We start from the raw sequence: 19,941 nt of genomic DNA, 5'->3' as shown, positions 1-19,941 counted from the left end.
ATTATATGTAAGTCCTCATTTCTAATCAATTGATTCATGTATTACCTTTTCTGATATATTGTGTAGACTTTGCACTTCAGCTGTATAGGACAATGTGATATCTGGGATCCTGATAATTCATTCTGTTCTATTATGCATGGCTGTTACTGTGTTGTTGTTGCTGTTTTTCTTTTTCTGTTTGTTTTTGGCCAAAGTGGAACTTCTTGTTCCTATATGAAATTACAATAACATTTTTAATTGTGTATGAAAATTTTGGTTGGAGATTACAATAAATGTGTGAACTGCTTTTGGAAGAATGCCATTTGTAATTTAATAGCTCTGTTATCTCATAACCATGGAGGAATTTTATCCTGAAATTTCTTTAATATTTTTACTTTCTTAAATTATCAGCATACCCTTTTATGTTTTGGATGTGTGTGTGTTCATGTGTGGGTGTGTGTGCATGTGTGCTTGCATGGTTTGTGAATGGCATGTTTTTCTATGATTTCTTAAATAGTAATTTTGTTATACATGAAACTTACTGAATTCATTTGTGCTAATTTTTTTGTCCTGTCACCGTTGTGGGGCCCATCAGTAGCAGTAGGTCTTGTTCAAAATTAAGGAAAATTTACATATAAATTAAGATGATATTCAAATGAACATATTTAACCATTGATATTCCATTTTTGTTACATTTTTCTCCTTCACTCTTTCCCTTGAATCGACTCCTAATAATATAATAAGTAGGCAAAAGAATGAACATTCTTGTTTTCTTCCAAAATGTCATTAATATTTGTTACCATATATGTAATTCTGGCTCTGACGTTGTCATATGTTGTCTCTCTTAATTCAAAATATGTTCTCTGTATCCTTACCAGTGGCTACATTTCTAAGGAAAAGTGACCCTCGTGCATCAGGCAGTCATCAGTGCTAAGGGAGCCCAGGTATGAGACTGAACAATAGATGAGTACACATTTGGAGTGTACTTGGAGTTTCTGGTGGCTATTCATTTGTGTAATGATCAACACTAAATGCAACATTAATTACATGTAAACAAACACTAAGAATGGCAAAAACTACTGGATATAATAAAAGATGTATTTGTGTGTGTGAAACTGACCATTTAGAATAGCATCAAATGATTTTATTCTGGGACCTAAAAGTTCCCTCAGCATGCATTTTAATTATGTTTGCAGTTCCAGGACTGATTCCTCACTCTTTGAAGAAAGCCTCAACTGCAATAAAGTGGTTGTTTAGGCCTATAAACAGTCTCAGTGCTATTTCACCATCGGTACATTTTGCCTCACATGTCATTATTGTAGATTGCAATGTCCTTCAATAGCTAAAAATCATCATGTTTTGCTAGCAATTGAATAGTACTCTATATTAGTATTCAATATAGCTAACAGAAATAATTTTCTAGTTAGTTAAAGCTTGATTTTTTTTATGTCCAGCAGATGAAATATGTGATAGCTTCAACAATGTCATCATATTTTTAAGAGGAAGAAGAAAGAATTCTACTAGCCTATTATTTTTATATGCTTTTTTGGTTACTGTGAGCAATAAATCCAACAGAAGTAATCTTTGTCTTTCAATGACATTTGTATTTATTAAGACATATAGTTTTGCTCTTCACTCTCTGATTCATTACATCAGGTGTAATTCTTTGTTCTTCTGAAAGTATCTACAAAACTCTATGTAATCTTGATTTATTATAAGTCTAACATTTAGATTGCAGAATTGTCACAAATGATACTTAGTACAGTAGTAAAAGAAATATTTTCCTTGGGGTATAAAAGTGTCTATTTCATCTTAAAAGTTTGAAGTCATACACTATCGTGGAGTGAAGACAAGACATTAACTCAAGGCAGGGAATGGAAGCAGGGACTTAGGCAGAAGCCATGCTACTGCTTACCAGTTTGCTCCCTGTGGGTAGTTCAGAATGATTCCTTATACACACCAATAAAGCCTAACCAGGTATAGGGCCACACAAAGGGGGCTGGGTCCTCTCATATCAATCATAAATTATGAAAATGACCTACAGATTTTTAATCAGGCTACCTGGTAGACACAGTTCAACTGATGTTCTCTAATTACAGAAAACTCAACTTGAGTAAAGTTGAGAAAAAATCCAGAATAAATTGCACATATAAAGGATCAAACACGTATTTTATATATTACAGAATGTATGTACATAATTATTATACATTTTTGACCAGTGGATAAGAATTCAAAGTCCAAAAAGAAAGCACAATTCAATGAGCAGTTGATTTTATACACACATAAAACACGACAGTGTAATGGTTCTCAAATTTCATTTTATTTATTTATTTATTTTCTTGAATATTTTTTTATTTACACTTCAAATGTTATTCCCTTTTGAGGTTTTCTGGATATAACCACCACCCTATCCCTTACCCTAGCTAATTCTTCTATGAGGGTGTTCCCCACCAAACCATCCACCCATTCTCACTACCCTGCCGTGACATTCCCCTACACTGAGGGTCTAGCCTTGGCAGAACCAAGGAATTCTCCACCCTTTGGTCCCCAACAAAACCATCCTCTGCTACATAGGCAACTGAATACATGGGTCTGTCCATGAGTACTGTTCTGATGGTGAATTACTCTTTGGGAGCTCTGGTTGGTTGGTATTGTTCTTATGGGGTTGCAACACCCTTAAGCTCCTTCATTCCTTTCTCTATCTCCTCCAATGGGGACCCTAACCTCATTTCAATGGTTAGCTGCAAGCAATTGTCTCTGAATTCGCCATGCTCTTTCAGAGCATTTCAGAATATAGCTATAGCTGGCTCCTCTCAGCATGCACTTCTTGGCATAAGCAATACTGTGTGGATTTGGTAGCTATATGTATATGGGCTGAATCCCCAGGTAGAGCCGGCTCCGAATGGCCATTTTCTCAGTATCTGCTCCAAACTTTGTCTCTATATCTCCCCCTGACTGTTCCTAGGTGCCTATGCCCAGCGTGTACTGAAGGGGCTAGGCATTCCTCTAGGGTCAGGAATGTGGGAAGAATTAGTTGTCTTATCTGAGCTCTCAGGATTGTCCACACTTCTGAGTGTCCAGCTCTCTCCCCCAGGGGATTTGTTTGCAGGGAGCTGTGGGACCTGATCAGTACAGTTCTTGGAATATGCAGAAACCAGAAGGTTCCTGCTGCTGACTACTCCTATATTACTGTATTCCTATATTCAGAGGGGACTAGGCAGGTTCCTCTTTAGACAGGAATATGAACAGAAGTCACAGTCTCACCTGAGCTCTCAGGATTGTCTGAACTTCTGAGAGTACAGCTCTCCCCCACCATGGGATTTGGGTGTAGAGAGCTGTGAGATTGGTTCAACTCTGGGCACAGCCAGAAACCAGAAGTGCCCTGTCCCAAATAACTTCTGTTTTTGTGTGTCCTAAGTTCACCAAGACAGTCACTTGGAGCAGAAGAATTGGACTTTCTTCTGCTCTCAGGTGTCTAGGTGCTCCTGTACACTGATTTTTAGCTCTCAGCACAAGCAAAAATCAGTAGGCTCATGCCTCTTATTGCTCCTAAGTCCCTTTGCCCGGGGGTTCCTCTTGGGGAAGGAACGTGAGCAGAAGTGCTAATCTTGTCTGAACTCTCAGAATTGTACACACCTAAAGAAATGTTCAACATCCTTAGTCATCAGCGAAATGCAAATCAAAACAACTCTGAGATTCTACCTCATACCAGTCAGAATGGCTAAGATCAAAAGCTCAGGTGATAGCAGATGCTGGAAAGGATGTGGAGAAAGAGGAACACTCCTCCATTGTTCGTGGGACTGTAAATTGGTACAACCACACTGGAAATCAGTCTGGCGTTTCCCCCGAAAATTGGACTTTCCATTACCTGAGGTCCAAGCTATACCTCACCTGGGCGTATACCCAAAAGATTCTCAAACATACAACAAAGACACATGCTCCACTATGTTCATAGCAGCCTTATTTAAAATAGCCAGAAGCTGGAAATAACCCAGATATCCTTCAACAGAGGAATAGATACAGAAAATGTGAAACATCTACACAATAGAATATTACTCAGCTATCAAAAATAATGACTTCATCAAATTCATAGGAAAATGGATGGAACTAGAAAATATCACCCTGAGTGAGGTAACCCAATCACAGAAAAACACATTCGGTATGCACTCATTGATAAGTGGATATTAGCCCAAGTGCTCGAATTATCCAAGATGCAATGCATAGGCCACATGAAACTCTAGAAAGATGACCAAAATGAGGATGCTTCACTCCTTCTTTAAAAATATCCAAGGGAATGCATAGGGAGGCAAAGTTTAGAGCATAGACTGAAGGAAAACCCACTCAGAGCCTGCCCCACATGTGGCCCATGCATATACAGCCTCCAAAACTAGTTATGATGGATGAAGCTAAGAAGTGCATGCTGACAGGAACTGGATATAAATCTGTCATGAGAGACACAGCCAGAGCATGTCAAATAGAGAGGTGAATGCTAGCAGCAAATCTCTGAACTGAGAATGGGACCCCCCACTGCAGGAATTAGAGAAAGGACTGAAGGAGCTGAAGGGGCTTTAAATCTCCTAAGAACAATGATACCCACCAACCACAGCTTCCAGGACCTAAACCACTACCCAAAGAATATATATGGACTGACCATGTGCTCCAATTGCATATGTGGCTGTGAAGAGACTTGTTGGGGCACCAGTGGAAGGGGAAGTCCACGGCCCTGCCAATGTTGGACCCCCAGTGTTGGACAATGTTGGGGGAGCAATAAGGTGAGTGGATCGGGAGGAGAACAGCCTTTTACAAGGGGAGGGGGAGTTAGGGGTCTGATGGACATGGAACTGGGAAATGAAATAACATTTAAAATGTAAATAATAAATATCCAATTTAATAAAAATTGGGAAAAAGTAAAAAGAAAAACATGTGAGGATGAAATAATTATTACAAATATCCTGATAAGTTTTTTGAATCTCACAAGCTCATAGATATTGTCTGAAATTTAATTTTTATTTAGCTACAGTATTGCTTCTCGAAGTAGTCCTCTCATTTTCAACCTTAGTTGTCTCACAGATTTATTTTCCCTAGTGAAATTATTCTCCATACTGTAAAAATGGCTTTCAAAATCACTCATATATAAGAAGTGGATGAGAATTCATTAAAGAATTGTGTATAAAATTCTAATTTGGAGAATTTAGTTCCTAAGACTCTTTTCTAGTAAGAATGTAACTCATGGATTGAACCGAAGTTTAAATAACACCTAAGACCAAAATTGTCTTATTTTAGTGATGTTAAGAATTTTGAATCTACCTATTTTGCTATTGTAGTGTACTGTCAGAGGACTAAGAGAATGTTTAATGCCACATAAAGAAACTGCTGTACAACAAATTGATTAATTACAGTATTACTTGTTTTCTAGTATTATTTTATGCATTTCAACAATGTGAGCTCTCTTTTTTCAAGGAATACCCACAAATGGTCAAGGGAAACATCATAAAACTGACATAGTATATTGGTGCTAGAAATTTGGAATCATGATGCATCATTCCCATTGCCTTTGCTGTTATCCTTCCCCCACGTAAGCTCACAAAAGCATTAATGTCTATCAGGATGGCTCTTTCTTCTGTATACATTGTTTTTATTATTTATTAAACATGAATCCATGGAAAGAACTGTCCAATACGTTTACGGAATCTATCAACTATTTTGTGTATATCATTATTACTATGCCACATAGTTTTACATAGAAAATGCTATGTGTGCTGAATCTGAAAATTGCATATATGAACTTATATAATATAAACAAGAATCATTGCCTTCCCATTTTAACAATAAACTGTGCCTACTCGTAGTTTATTCATTTGTATTCCTGATTTTCTAGTCTCTGAATATTTTTCATGGGTACAATAATTTACAGGTATGATTATTATTTATGAGTTGATTTAAATTAATATGCCTTAGCTCCATAGTAGGTGTAGGTGTACAAGTAGTACCAAGTCCCTGTTTAGGTGCAGCATCCTACTCCTGAAAACTGTGCCAAGTATAGATTTCATTTTGGGACATAAATCCCACTAAAAATGTTGTTTTTCTCATGATAGGCAGTTCATCCTTGTAGCCATTGGAATTCATTGGCAGGATGTATTTCCAAGCTTGGAAAAAGTGGTGATTACATTGCTCCTCCAGTAGCCTGCTTCATCTATTCTTTTAATAAGAAAGTTATCCACTAAGATACACAGTAGAATCAAGCTTTTAGGTCAATGCTAGATAAATTTATGTCTGTTCTTTGACTTAAGCATGTGTTGACTTCAGCAATAGGGTCTTACATTCAAATTCTGTATGGTAACTAAAATGGTTTTTAATGGCGGGACTATATGGGAAATCTCTGGAAAATAAATTCAAAGTAGACAACGTAATTCTGGCACTGGACTATGTATTTGTTAGGGTATAGTGTCCAGTGGAGAAATCATCACCTTATTACTTCTTAACCCTATTTGAAATATGTTTACATGTCTATTTTTACAGTGAAACCTCTTTGGCAGAAGTTTATTTCCATATGCCTTTTTCAAAATGACTGTAGGGATATTCATCCTTCCTCATGTTCACTCCTCAATCTCAGTTTCCTCAACCATCACCATTTAATTCACTGTGGTGGTTTGTGTATGCTTGGCCCAGTGTGTGGCACTATTAGGAGGTATAGCTTCATTGGAGTAGGTGGGTCACTGTGGGCATGGTCTTTAATAACCTCATCTTAGCTATCTGGAATACATTCTTCTGCTAGTTGTCTTCAGAATAGAGGTAGAACTCTCAACTCTTGCAGCCCCATGTCTGCCTGGACACTACCAGGCTCCTACCTTGAAGATAATTGACTGAATCTCTGAACCTGTGAGCCAGCCCCAATACAATGTCATGTTTATAAGAGTGTCCTTGGTCATGGTTTCTGTTCAAAGAAGTCAAACCCTAAGACACTTAGTTTGTTATTATTTTCCCTTTATATTTATACCATTGTTTTTAAACACTTCCTTCCCATTAAATACAGACCCATGATGTTATATATTTATATATTGATTCCAACAATGACGTATGTATGTGAAAAATCATTTGTCACTTTTTAAATTTAATTTTATATTTTATTTCTTCCCTTTACATTCTGCTTACTGTCCCCTTCCTGGGTCACCATCCCTCCCACAACCATTTTCCATTCTCCCTCTCCTCGTCTGAGCAGGTGGGGGCTGCCTAAGTATCCCACAACACTAACACTTCAAGTCTTTGAAAGGTGTGATTCTACCTCTCACGCTGAGGGAAGAAACACACCCTAACCAGAAGAACATATCCTACATAGAGAAGACAACTTTGGATCTAGCGCAGGATTCAGTTTTTTGGGACCCACATGAATACCAAGCTGCAGATATGCTGCGTATGTGTGATGAGGCCTAGGTCCACCTGGTATACGTTCTATTGTTTGTGGTTCAAACTATAAGAGCCACAAGGATCCAGTTTAGTTAATACTCTTTGTCTTTCTTCTGAGTTCCTGTCCCCTTCAGGGCTTGAAATCATTCCTACTATTCTTCCATAAGCGTTCCCAAGCTCCATTCACTCTTTGGCTGTGGGTTGATGTAGTTGTCTGAGTCAGCTGCTTAGTGGAGCCTCTTACATGCCATGCTCCTGTCTGCAAGCATAACAGAATATTATTAACTGTGGCAGGGGTTGGTGCTTGCTCATGGGATGACTCACAATTTGGCCCCTGTTATTGATTGGCAATTCCCTCGGTCTTTGCTTCATACCCCGTGCCTACATTTCTTGTAGATCATTAAAATTTTGGAAGAATTTGAAAGTTTTGTGGGCAGGTTGTTGTCTCTGTTGCTCCAATGAAGTCATTGCCTAGTCTCTTCAGTGTAGGAGTCACAGCTATGGTCATCCCCATTGATTTTTGGGAACTCACTCTTCTCACGTCTACTTCATACCTGTCAGTTGCAGATTTCCATTCTTTTTCATGGCCATCTCTCCTGACCTTTGCAACACCAGATACTGAATCCCCATTCCCTACCATATTCCCCCTGCTTCTCAGTTCCCACCATGAATCTATCTTTTCTGGTTATTTTATCCCCTCTTCTAAGTGAAATTCAAGATTCCTTGTTTGGTCCTTACTTCTTGTTTAGCTTCTTTGGGCCTATACAGTGTTACATGGAATCTGTATTTAAAGGCTAATATCCACTTATAAGTCAATATGTATCATTCATGTCTTTTTGGCACTGGGTTACCTCACTCAGGATGATATTGTCAAATTCTGCCAGCCTGTCTTCCACAGTGAATTCTCAACCTTTATAGGGAGACATGGTATAGGCATTTTATTTTGTGACAGGAATTGACCAATGTTTTATTCCCTGCATCTTGAATAGATATTGATCTCTATGTTAGGCATGATGTGCTAGCAGAAGAACCTTCTCTCAAGAGGGTTGAAAAATACACTAAGCTGTGGTTCTAAGGATAAGTCATACGGAGTTAGACTAATACTATATTCATTTGACAGAATAATAACCTTTGCCTTTCCCTTAGGGCCTATGATCTGTTTGGCTACACGTTTTTGATTCACATAATACAATAATTTATACATTTCAATTTCGGGAAAAAGGCTAAATTTCAACCAGAATATAGACTGGTTATTCTCATGTCCTTCATACCACTGTTGCATCAGTACGCAGTTTATCCAGACTTGTTAATGCTACAACTTGCTTGATTCACAGCTTTATAAACTACAGTTGAATTTGTTTCTGAATGGGCGGGGAAGGATTTCATCTGGAAGCAATGGGAAGAAAAGGTGAGTATGAGCAAACCACACTAAGAAATTCACACACACACACTCTCACACGTAAACACAAAATAAATAAATAAAATAAGGAAATACATGCATGAAGGTTTGCTGATGCAATATTTTTATTATATCCATAAGGACAATGGTTCTAAGAGAGATAAATAGGTAGGTAAGTAGATAGATAGATAGATAGATAGATAGATAGATAGATAGATAGATAGATAGATAGGTAGATAGATAGATACACAGATAGACAGACAGACAGATTGATTGATACATAGATACATAGAGACAGATCTTTGTTGAAATGGATTCTAACATCATTATTCAGTCAGTTACTTAATATGTCAAAGAGCCACTCCACATTTGTTCTTTATCCTTTATCCTTTTTCCTGCTCCACATACCATAGCAGTTATATGCATGTGACTTCGTTCTCATGACTTCGGGAATAGGGTTATATCCATGTTCATAGACTGATCATCTCACTTGTTATGATATGCACAAAGCCACTGAGTTGCTACTTAACCTAAGGTAAGCAACCAAGACCTCTGATTCCAGAAACTTATTGTTCAAAGAATTCATTTAAATTAAATTCATATGCATATATTCATATTCATGTTACCACAGTAACCACAAAAGGGCTCTCAATTTTACTTATCTCCATATTCCCTCCACTACTCACTTCTTCACTAATTATCACTACTGGTTCCTTCACTTTCCAATCCCGTGCTATGTGTATCCATCTATTCTAGTTCCCTTTCCTAAGAAGACCTATCTATTACTCCTAGTCTCTTACTCTAAACCCAGTTTCTCTGGTTCTGTAGATTGTACATTTTTATCATTGACTTAACAGCTAATGTCCACATATAAGCAAATAGTATATTTGTATTGGTGGTCTGGGATACATCATTCAGTATGATGTTTCCTAGTTCCATTGATTTACCTGTGAATTTCATTATTTCATTTGTTTTAGGGACTAAATTTTTCAAAGAAGAAAAAGTAGATGAAAGTTACCATGTTGTGACCTGTAATTTCACATTGGGAGAGATAAACGTGGAGTACTTCTCTGAGGACACTTTGGATTACACTAATTAGAAGGAACCTTAGGCTGCAGTTTGTGAGTATGTATCAAAATGTCACCAAAGAAGTGAGTTTAAATGATGATATAAATGAACAAATAACTAATTTATCTGAGATGTAAATAGAGAAAAATATTTTGGAGTAATTAAATATTACATGTTTGAACAAAAGGACAATACAAATCAAATCAAATGATTTTTACGCTTTTCAAACCATTGACACATAGGGATGTTGCTCAAAATAGGATGTATGCCCAGTGTGTTACAGTTCCTGAGTTGAAATCCCACTGTTTCAGTGAAAAAATAATTTGTCTCACCAGTGAGTTGGCAGGTTATATAAAATGAACTCCAGTCAAAACAGAGTTCCATCCTGGAGAGTATCAGAGTAGTAGTAGAGGATTGACTTGCACAATTTTGCTCTGACCAATAGAAATATATCCTCTGAAGACTAGCTTAATTAAATGTTAGTACCTAAAGATGAATCAATATGGAATCTGTATTAGTGTTTGAATTACTAATTTTTCAAAATTGATTTTTTTCATTCAATATATTCTAATACCTCCTTACATTGTCTTCCCATATCCTTTCTACCTCCACAATGATCTAATTCCTCATGTTCTCATCCTACCCCTTAGAAAACATGAAAAGGAATAATGAAATATGAGAAAAAAACACAAGAAGCACATAGATGCACATTCATACATGCTCACAGAGAAAAGCCCAGCAAAGTATTAAATTGGGAGGCATAATGTCAGAAAATTACCAGCATGGTTAAAATATAGTATATTATTAATCAAAAAATTCAAAATTACCATTGATTTATATGTTAGATTGAAGCCTTTGTTTAGTGTGGATTCTATTCCCATGAAACCGTACTGGAAAAAGTAGTTTTTTATATTGTAAAATGTGTTAAATGGAGAGAGCTTCCTAGTGAGGTAGATCATATTCAGATATAGCTATTAGTGGTTGGAACCTGAATAATTTTGACCTGCAAAACCTGTGCAGAACCTGCACATGGTTTCCTGATTTATATGAGTCCATATGTATATCAGTCCTGCTCTATCTGGACATCATTGCTGACTTGCTTGCATTCCTCCCAGCACCACAGTGCCTTATAATATTTCTACTATGTCTTCTACAAATCTTCCCTGAGCCATGAAGGAAGAGATAGGACAGCAGTGTCTCATTTATGAGAGCGTGATCCAAAGTCCTTCACTCTGTATATTGTGCAGACATGGTTCTCTTTACTTAGCCCAATCTATTGTATATGCTAGCTTTTGTGATGACAGTAGAGCAATATACTGATCTATGGGTATGACAGAATGTTATTAGGAATCATTTTGTAGCTACATTTCTATAGCAGACAATGATACCTGCTTTAAGCCTTAAACTCCAGTATTTAGTCATGAGAACAATGGTAGAAATGTGTTCTGTCTCACTGTGTATGTCTCAAATCCAGTCAGATAGTGGTTGCTTACTCCCTTGAAAGCACCACTATTGCAGCAGCTTATCTTATAGGCAGCTGACTGCAGTAGATCAAATAGTATAGAGGTGGGTGGGCATTTAAGTTTCTGCTCAGTAACCATTCAGAATTCATTTCAGTATGAGCAACACTATTCAAAAGGTACAGCTTTCAGTTAGGCACCTGCTTGTCTTCTCTACGTTCAAAAGAAATCAAATTGTTGTCTTCAACAATAAACCCATCATCAGTTGTATGTATCAATCAATAGTTTAAGCAATAGATTGAGATGATTGGAATATTACAATGAGGTCACATTGGCCAAGAAACATAGTAGATATAGCCAATATTTGAGTTGGAGATTTCATTTGGTGGGAAGAGATGTCTAGTTTGGTCATTCTCTCCCATTTTTTAATATCCTTTATTTTTTCTTTATGTTATACATTAAGAAGTGATCTGACTCCTGCTTATATCTGTCCTCCTTAGTATTCCCCTCTATCATCTTCATTTTCCTATCTCCATTAAATTGCTGCATTCCAATGTCATCACCAAATATCCCCCATAATTGTTTATATTGTTTATTTATCCTCATAAAATCCTTCCCTCCATCCTAATTCTTGTATTCCATTGTCAAGGCTTAAAATATCAAAATATAAGCTGATACATACTGCATTTGTCTTTGAAGTTCTGGATAACTCACAATTAGGTTCTGTTGTTGTTTTTGTTGTTGTTTCATTCCATTATTTTGTTTTTTTAACAACTTAGTAATATTTGATTTTATAGTATACCATATTTTCATTATCAATTTCTCTACTATGGAAATATATGCTACTTTGTAATTATTACTAATGTGAATATAGCAGTAGTGAATAGGAACTAGTAAATATCTCTATAATATGATATGGATTCCCATAGATTTATGCCCAACTATTTTACACATGAAACTTGAGGTAAAACATTCCCAGAAAACCAAACTGATTTCCAAAGTGGCAGTACTAGTATGTTTTTTCACCAGCAGTGGATGATATTTCTTAGTACTCATCATCTAAATTAGCATGTATTAGTATCTCATGGAGATACTTAATAGTTAAAAATAAAATATCACCATGGTTTTAATGTGCATATTTGGGATTGCTAAGGATGTTGAACTTTTCTTCAAAGGAAACCAGCATTTGAATGGTCAATTATGGGTAAATAGAGGAAGGGATTTGTCTTTGAACATAAAACAGATAAGGAGATAGAACACATGGAAATATGGGTACAGAAGACAATGGAAAAATTTGTATTCATAGACAAATCATAGCAAATAAAGTACCCTAAGCCATTGAAACGTAATTTAATGGGGTTATTAAGCAATTTCACCACACACACACACACACACACACACACACACACACACACACACACACAATCAAATCATTATCTGGTTTCATTATTATAAAAGAAGCCAGCAAATTCTACTGAATTTATTTTGGCTATATTAGGTACTAGATATCCTGAGCATAAACCTCCTTAAATCCAGAGGAATATTGCTCAGTCATGGCCCTGACTCAATCACTGTACACTCTTCATTTTCCAGCAATCAAGCAAAAATACTTCGTGCTGTTGATTTTGTTTTTCAGCATTATTTTAATTCCATATTTTTTAAACGAAAATATTTTTGCTGTTTTTATTGTGATCAAAATACTTTCTCAGTGCATCCTCATCAGCAGCTTTGAAACAATAAATTTCACTGACCCCTGCACTTTATATTTGGACCCTTTAGCTCTTGATTACCTCCGTGTATTGTAACAATCTGTATTAATCAGCCTTGCTTCCTCCTGGTAGTTTTCTGCTTTATATCAGAGGGGCATCTGGAAACCCGGAAAAGAAAAGTGGAAACCTGGAGTTTCAATACCCACAGCTTATTTTGGGGTGACTTGTTAGTAATATCTTTCCAGCTGATCTAATTACTCTAGTGCGAACATCTTCAGAATCTACTGGTTCTTCAGGACTACCTTGTCTTACATCTTTCTCCCTGTCTCTCTCTCTCTGTCTCGGTCTCTTTCCTCTTTCCCTCCATATCTCTCTCTATATCTATTTATGTCTCTCATTTCTTTTTAGTGCATTAAGTATAAAGGCAGAGATAAAGAGTAACACATCATATTTGTTAGTCTCTTAGCCTTAACCTTCCAGAATTCCCTTTCCTCAGAGCTAAAATTTATTTCTTGAATGTACCTGAGAAATCTGAAATTCACAAATATCAATACTGAAGCCACTAAAGTGAAACCTTTACTTTCTTGGAAATGACTACCAGCCATGTTGCTCTAAATAATCAATCAGCTGTGATAAAGAAGAGATCAGCATTAAAGAGGTAAAATCTCTGGGAAGTCATTCCTCAGGGTCGCCATGCAGAAACTGTTTTCCAAAAATGACGAGGTAATAAGTCTTTTGCCTACTATCTTTACAGTGACAAAATTCACTTTATAGGCATGGGATATGAAGGAAGGAAGATTTCATGGACAGCCATTGAGGCTTTACACTGGGGTTGCGGGTGGGCAGAGATGGATTTGCTGAAGATAAGCATGAGGAGGATACTATTGAATGTAAAATTCAGTTGCTGCAAGGTACCCCAGTATTTAGGGGATGCAAGAATAATAGGATAAACAGTACCATCAGCAACAGCCACGGGGAGGAAATAGCCATAGCTATCTTTGATATAATAAAAACTGTACATGTGCTGCAGAGGGCAGAGCTAGAAAAGTTCCCAATTGCCTTAAAAGATATCAGAAAATAGTAAGTGGATCACAAATGTTAAGGTATTTTATTATAAACATTGATGAGGTATGACTTTGCATTCTTTACATTGTTGTTTGATTAATCTCTCTTAAAGAGAAAAGGTACTTAAAACAATAGAACGACAATGGCTCCTTCTCTAAGATCAACAATTTACAAATAGGACCTCATAAAATTAAAAAAGCTTCTCTCAGGTAAAGGACACTGTCAAATGTACAAAATGGCAACCCACAGTTTGAGAAAAGATCTTCACCAACCTTACATCTAATAGAGGGTTAATATCCAAAATATAAAAGTACTCAAGAAGTTTTACTCAATACAACCAAATAATCCTATTTAAAATGTGATACAGAGCTAAACAAAGTATACTCAATGGAGGAATCTCAAATGGCTCAGATGTACCTAGAGAAATGTTCAACATCCTTAGTCATCAGGAAAATGCAAATCAATATGACCCGGAGATTCCACCTTATACCAATCAGAATGGCTGAGATAAAAATCTCAGATGCTAACAAGTGCAGGCAAGAGTGTGGAGAAAGAGATACAATCCTTCTTTGCTGGTGGGACTGCAAGCTGTTAAAATCACTTTGGAAATCAATTTGACAACTATTCAGAAAACTGGAAATATTTCAAACTGAGGACCCAGCCACTCCTCTGCATATACCCAAAAGATGCTGCAACATACAACAAAGACACATGCTCTACTATATTCCTAACAGCTTTATTTATCATAGCCAGAAGCTGGAAACAACCCAGATATTTCTCAATAGAGAAATGGGTACAGAAAATGAGGTACATTTGCACAATGGAGTATTACTCAGATATTAAAAACAATAACTTCATGAAATTCATAGGCATATGGATGGAAATAGAAAATATTATCTGTAATGTGGTAACCTAATCACAAAAGAACAGAAAAGATATGCACTCACTGATAAGTGGATATTAACCCAAAAGCTCAGAATATCAAAGATACAATTTACAGACCATATGAATTTTGAGTCCTTCTTAGAAGGTAGAACACAATACTCATGGGAGGAAATATAGGGACAATGAGTGCAGCCGAGACTGAAGGGAAGGCCATCCAGGGACTGCCCAGCCTGTTGATCCCTTCCATATGCAGCCACCAAACCCAGTCACTATTGCTGTTGCCAAGAAGTGCTTGTGGACAGGAGTGTAATATGAAAGTCGTCTGAGAGGCTCTATCAGAGCCTTACTGATACAAATTAAGCAGCTAACCATCCAACTGAGCACAGGGACCCCAGTTGAGGCGTTAGAGGTAGAACTGAAGGAGATTATAGGATTTACAACCACATACGAAGAACAACATTATCAACCAACCAGACAACCCAGAGCTCCATCAGAATAAACCACCAACCAAAGATTACTTTATTTGGGGACACATGGCTCCAGCCACCGATGTAGCAGAGGATGGAATTGTCTGCCATCAATATCAGGAGAATTCCTTGGTCCTTGGAAGGCTCTTTTCCCTAGTGTAGGGGAGCGCAGGGTGTTGAGGTGAGAGTGGGTTGGTAGGAGGGGGAGCATCCTCATAGAAGCATTGGGAGGGGGGATGGGAGAGGAGGGAAGCAGGAAAGTGAATAATATTTGAAATTTAGATACATAAACTATCCAATAAAAAAGAGTGAGAAAATAAAGTAATGTGTCAATGCAAAAAATATTTTTGAAAAGCTTTCATGGTTTATTCCCTCACATCTGTAATCATATCCTTCAGTGGATATAAAGAAAATAATTACTACAATTTTGTGGCCAGCCTAGGCTACAGAATGCGATTTTTTCTCAAAGTTCCAGAAATAAAGAAAGGATAGTCAAAAGAAGAAATTATGTAAAGGAGAGGAGGAAGAAGACAGGACTCCAATATTCAGAGACAATGAAGAGCTCAGGAGACATGGGTTAAATGATTATCAAATATAAACTAGAATTCTCTGCTGTGAAAAGGAGGGTACTTGGAAAAACTGAGCATTGTTAGAGTTCTCCCAAGAGAAACAAAAACAATAGGTACACAATACGTTTTATTCCCAGATAGTGGACCCTGTATCCTTTGTGTCAATTTTAAGAACGATGAATTCCATACTGCTACAATTCTTCTAACTGCCCCACATTAAGTAATCATTGAATTGGTCTCTTATAAGTCCTCTTCATTATACACATATGGTAAGTAGTACATAGAAATTTTTATAAGTTGCAAAAATAATACTGTCAATTCTCTTATTGGAATCAACTGCAGAAATCACAAAGGCATGATTTCTATCCATAGAATACATAGTATAGATTAATGCATACATATACAGGATTTTATTCTTAGAAACTATTAAGGTGGTTATTCTCTTTTTCAACTTGATGAGACCTAGAATCACCTGAGACACAAGTTTCAATCATGACTGAGCAGGATTATCAAAAATAACTTAATTTAGGTAGGAGCACCTGTTTCGTGGGTAGCAAAGTTGTGGATCCTAAGCATTGGCCTTTTCACTAACAAGTTGACTTTCTCTGTCCCAAGCAATAAGTCTAAAACCCAAAGCTCAGAGGATGATACTTTTATATAATATCCACAAATACTCATTACTTTTATAATAAAAATGCAATTTATTTAAAAATACAGGTATTTTTTATGAGTTCACTGCAGCCTAATTCCACCTTGATACCTTACCTTGATAGCTGAAAAAAATCTAATATTCATTTTCTTGTTATCTAACCCTATATAATTCATAACTTTTGCCACTATTGTATAAAATCTGAAAGGTAAACTGATTCATGGTATAACAACCTTAACCTTGATCTGCTCAGAGACAGATGAAGATAGAATAATTATGTTAAGAGCCAATCTATTCTACACAACAACCCCATGTCTAGAAAGTGTTATTGATACAAACAGTGTATTTAAAAATAACAAATCAGTTCTGTCTGATTACGTACTTTCTGCTAGGCATCCGCTGACAATTTTGACAAATACAATATTACTACATTGTAGTTTCAGTGGCTTTTTCCTTCCATGAATCAGTATTTGAGAGGTATCTTGAAAATAAAAGATGGTGGATGACAGACATATGTTTTCAAGAAGATTTAAACTTCTCCAGCTTTGGCAGAATCTTCAGAGGAAGTGATCTGCAGTAGCACAGCCTGTTTATGAGTGGTCATCTCCTCCTCTCAGCATGGCATGAATTGATATATTACCATACATATTTGATCACTCTTACATTGCAACAAATTTAGTCACACAGGGATAGCTTCTAAAAGTTCTGTCATGGGGTAGGAAGCAAAGAATTTCCATATTTAGTCTGCAACATTTTTTCCATAATTTTATAACGGACAGTACAGATTGTCCAAATATAAATCACAGTTTGTTGTGTTTCAGTAAGTCAAGGATATACTTGGTGGAGTATGGTACGGTTTGGTGGGAAGAGTTTCCTCAGCAGGCCCAAACAAGGGCATCTCTCTGTTAGAGTGAATAGGACAGGTCTAGTACAGAATAGAGTTTAGTTGGTGGCATGAAATGGGTGTGTTGAGAAGGAGTAGAAGGAAAGAATGGGAAGAGGGGGCAGGAACATGTGGAGAAAGGGGAGAGGTAGAAGGAGCTCAGAGAAAGAAAAGTGGCAGGGAGAGAAAGAGAAAAGAGGCTAAAAAGTCCCTTTTATTGCAAGCCAGACCTACCTGGATGTTGCTAATAACTGTTGGTGGAGCCTAGAAGAAAAAAATGTTAAGGTGCTAACATATCTCCATTTTTGTTTAATTAAAAATAGGAGAATCTAGAAAGAGGTGGTGGTGAATTTACAATAGGGTCAATGTGACCTTTTGCTCTTTTGATTCTGCCAATTTTGGGGTGATGTGGGAAAGCTAAGAAAATAGAGACAGGGATGTTGGTCAATGCTTAGGAGATTTGTAAGTGTCCTTGCTTTCCAGGGTCTGTGGGAACATCTGTAGGTAAGAAGATGAAGACCCAAAGGAGTGCCTGTGTCTGTGAGAATAGGAGAGTAGGCTGGATCTTGCATGGGTTGCTCCTCTAGAGCTTTCCTGGATGTAGAGTTTGAGTAGATGCCTAGAATTGAAAATGAAAAATAGGAAACACACACACACACACACACACACACACACACACACACACACGAGGTAGAAAATAAAGTTAAGAAAGTAAGTTTGGGGAAAAATAACTATTTTAGGGTACATTTGAAACGCTTAGGTCTTGGTGGTTGAGATGAGGAGACGCTCAAATCCAGGGAACAGGAGAGGAATACGGAACAGGTAGAAACTTGGCTATTGATTGGCAGATGGTGCCTGCTCAGTCCATGAGAGGTAGATCTGAGTGTATTTCCTGGAGCTTATAAATTTACAAAAGAGAAGTTTGTTAATACCATGAACAGTGTTTATACTGAGCTTAGAGAAGACAAAAGTTTTTGGGGGACCAGAAGGAATAAGAAGGACTTCTATCTAGAAGAATGAATAGATATAAATTTAGTATGATGAAAAACTTTAAGTTTCTATTTAAATGATAATAAAAAGTTGATGACCTTGTGAACTTGATAGTTGATCAGATGGATTTAGTGTGAGAAATACTTCAATTCTATAGTTAGGAAACTTAAATTTGTAACTTTGATAGTGGATATTTTAAAATTAGCTTGAGATATACTTTAATATATATTTAGAAGACAATCAAAGGAAACATAATATTTGAACTAGTGATTATAGAAGTAGGGTCACATAGTGGAATATTTTTCTAGGGTTAGGCTCATTTATCAAAACTCCATTGATAAGAATTAGAATTTTTAACTCTTAAAAGTCTCAATACAACAATCACATTGTATGGTGAAGAAAGTGAAACGTTTAGTCACTGAAACCTTATTTTAGATAAGGAAGTAGGAGAAAGTTTCATCTGTGAAGTTACATTGGAATTTGTATGTCCTTTATCACGAAGCCTATGAGTAATGCAAGCCTGTCGTCTATTTTATCATAGATAAGAGAGTCTTAACTATTCAATGAATAGACTAATGAGCTAATATAGCTGTGGATTATCTAGTGATAAGCAGCCCGTTGCCTGTTTTCTAGTTGTAAAGCTGCCATTAGCTTAGCTTCAATCTAATCAGAAGTCAGGGAAGAATAAATTATAATCTTGATCTAATATATTAATTAAAATGACAGAGGTTAGTCTATAATCCATTACCTAAACAGTTTCTCCAAGACCCTCTGGTCTCCATCACAACTCATGCAAAGGTAGTCTGTTCATCAGGCCTAGAAGATCAGAGGCTCTCCCTGTGGAGAAGGAATATGAGAGCAATGACTAACCTTGTCTTAGGCATTATGATACATTTAATTCTCTGGGTGTCCTCTGTTTGTCTACAGATTAGCCTGAGCATTGGCACCAGGTAAGGAAATAGAACCATCTCTCTCAGTGGTCACTGTACCACAATCCAGGTAGAGTCACTTGTGGCTATGACATATCATCTTGGAGATCTTCTGCAATTTCTCTGTGATGATTTGGGGGTCTTGGTCTGTCATAATAAGCTTAAACATTTAATGTTATATTTAGCAGATTTCTTGCAAGATTGATAGCTAGGATCTGTTTAGTATATCTGAATTACATCTGTATCTGTTTTTAATTATTTGTTCTGGCTAATATCCAAGAAGCACAGAGCTTATGACTTCATGAGAGAATTACAGCAGCAAAACAAGGCTACACCTATATTTAAGGGAGCTATCATTTTTACTGTTGTAAATCTTTAGATTAGTATTAAAATTATTTACCACAGCTGGATAGAAATAATATGAATAGTTTATCTTAATTGTTAAATGTCTTTGGAGACTTTAATTCAGGCTGTTCTCCTAATGA

The 19,941-nt window shown here is 36.7% G+C and overlaps 1 long non-coding RNA gene across 2 annotated transcripts in view; it reads left to right on the top strand.

Annotated features, from left to right (window-relative positions):
* The window catches only part of LOC148007690 (uncharacterized), a 124,282-nt gene that overhangs the window by 7,057 nt on the left and 97,284 nt on the right, over positions 1–19,941 (top strand). For both annotated transcript variants that reach the window (XR_015646712.1, XR_015646713.1), the window contains 4 exons: positions 1–7; positions 858–923; positions 8,718–8,791; positions 9,760–9,907. The exon at positions 1–7 is cut by the window's left edge and continues 169 nt beyond it. This is a non-coding gene — a long non-coding RNA (uncharacterized LOC148007690). The remainder of the gene's footprint in view (positions 8–857; positions 924–8,717; positions 8,792–9,759; positions 9,908–19,941) is intronic.

Source organism: Rattus norvegicus, chromosome 1, assembly GCF_021556685.1.
Source record: "Rattus norvegicus strain SHRSP/BbbUtx chromosome 1, alternate assembly SHRSP_T2T, whole genome shotgun sequence".
NCBI lineage: Eukaryota > Metazoa > Chordata > Mammalia > Rodentia > Muridae > Rattus > Rattus norvegicus.
This window is presented reverse-complemented; position numbering and strand designations above follow the sequence as displayed.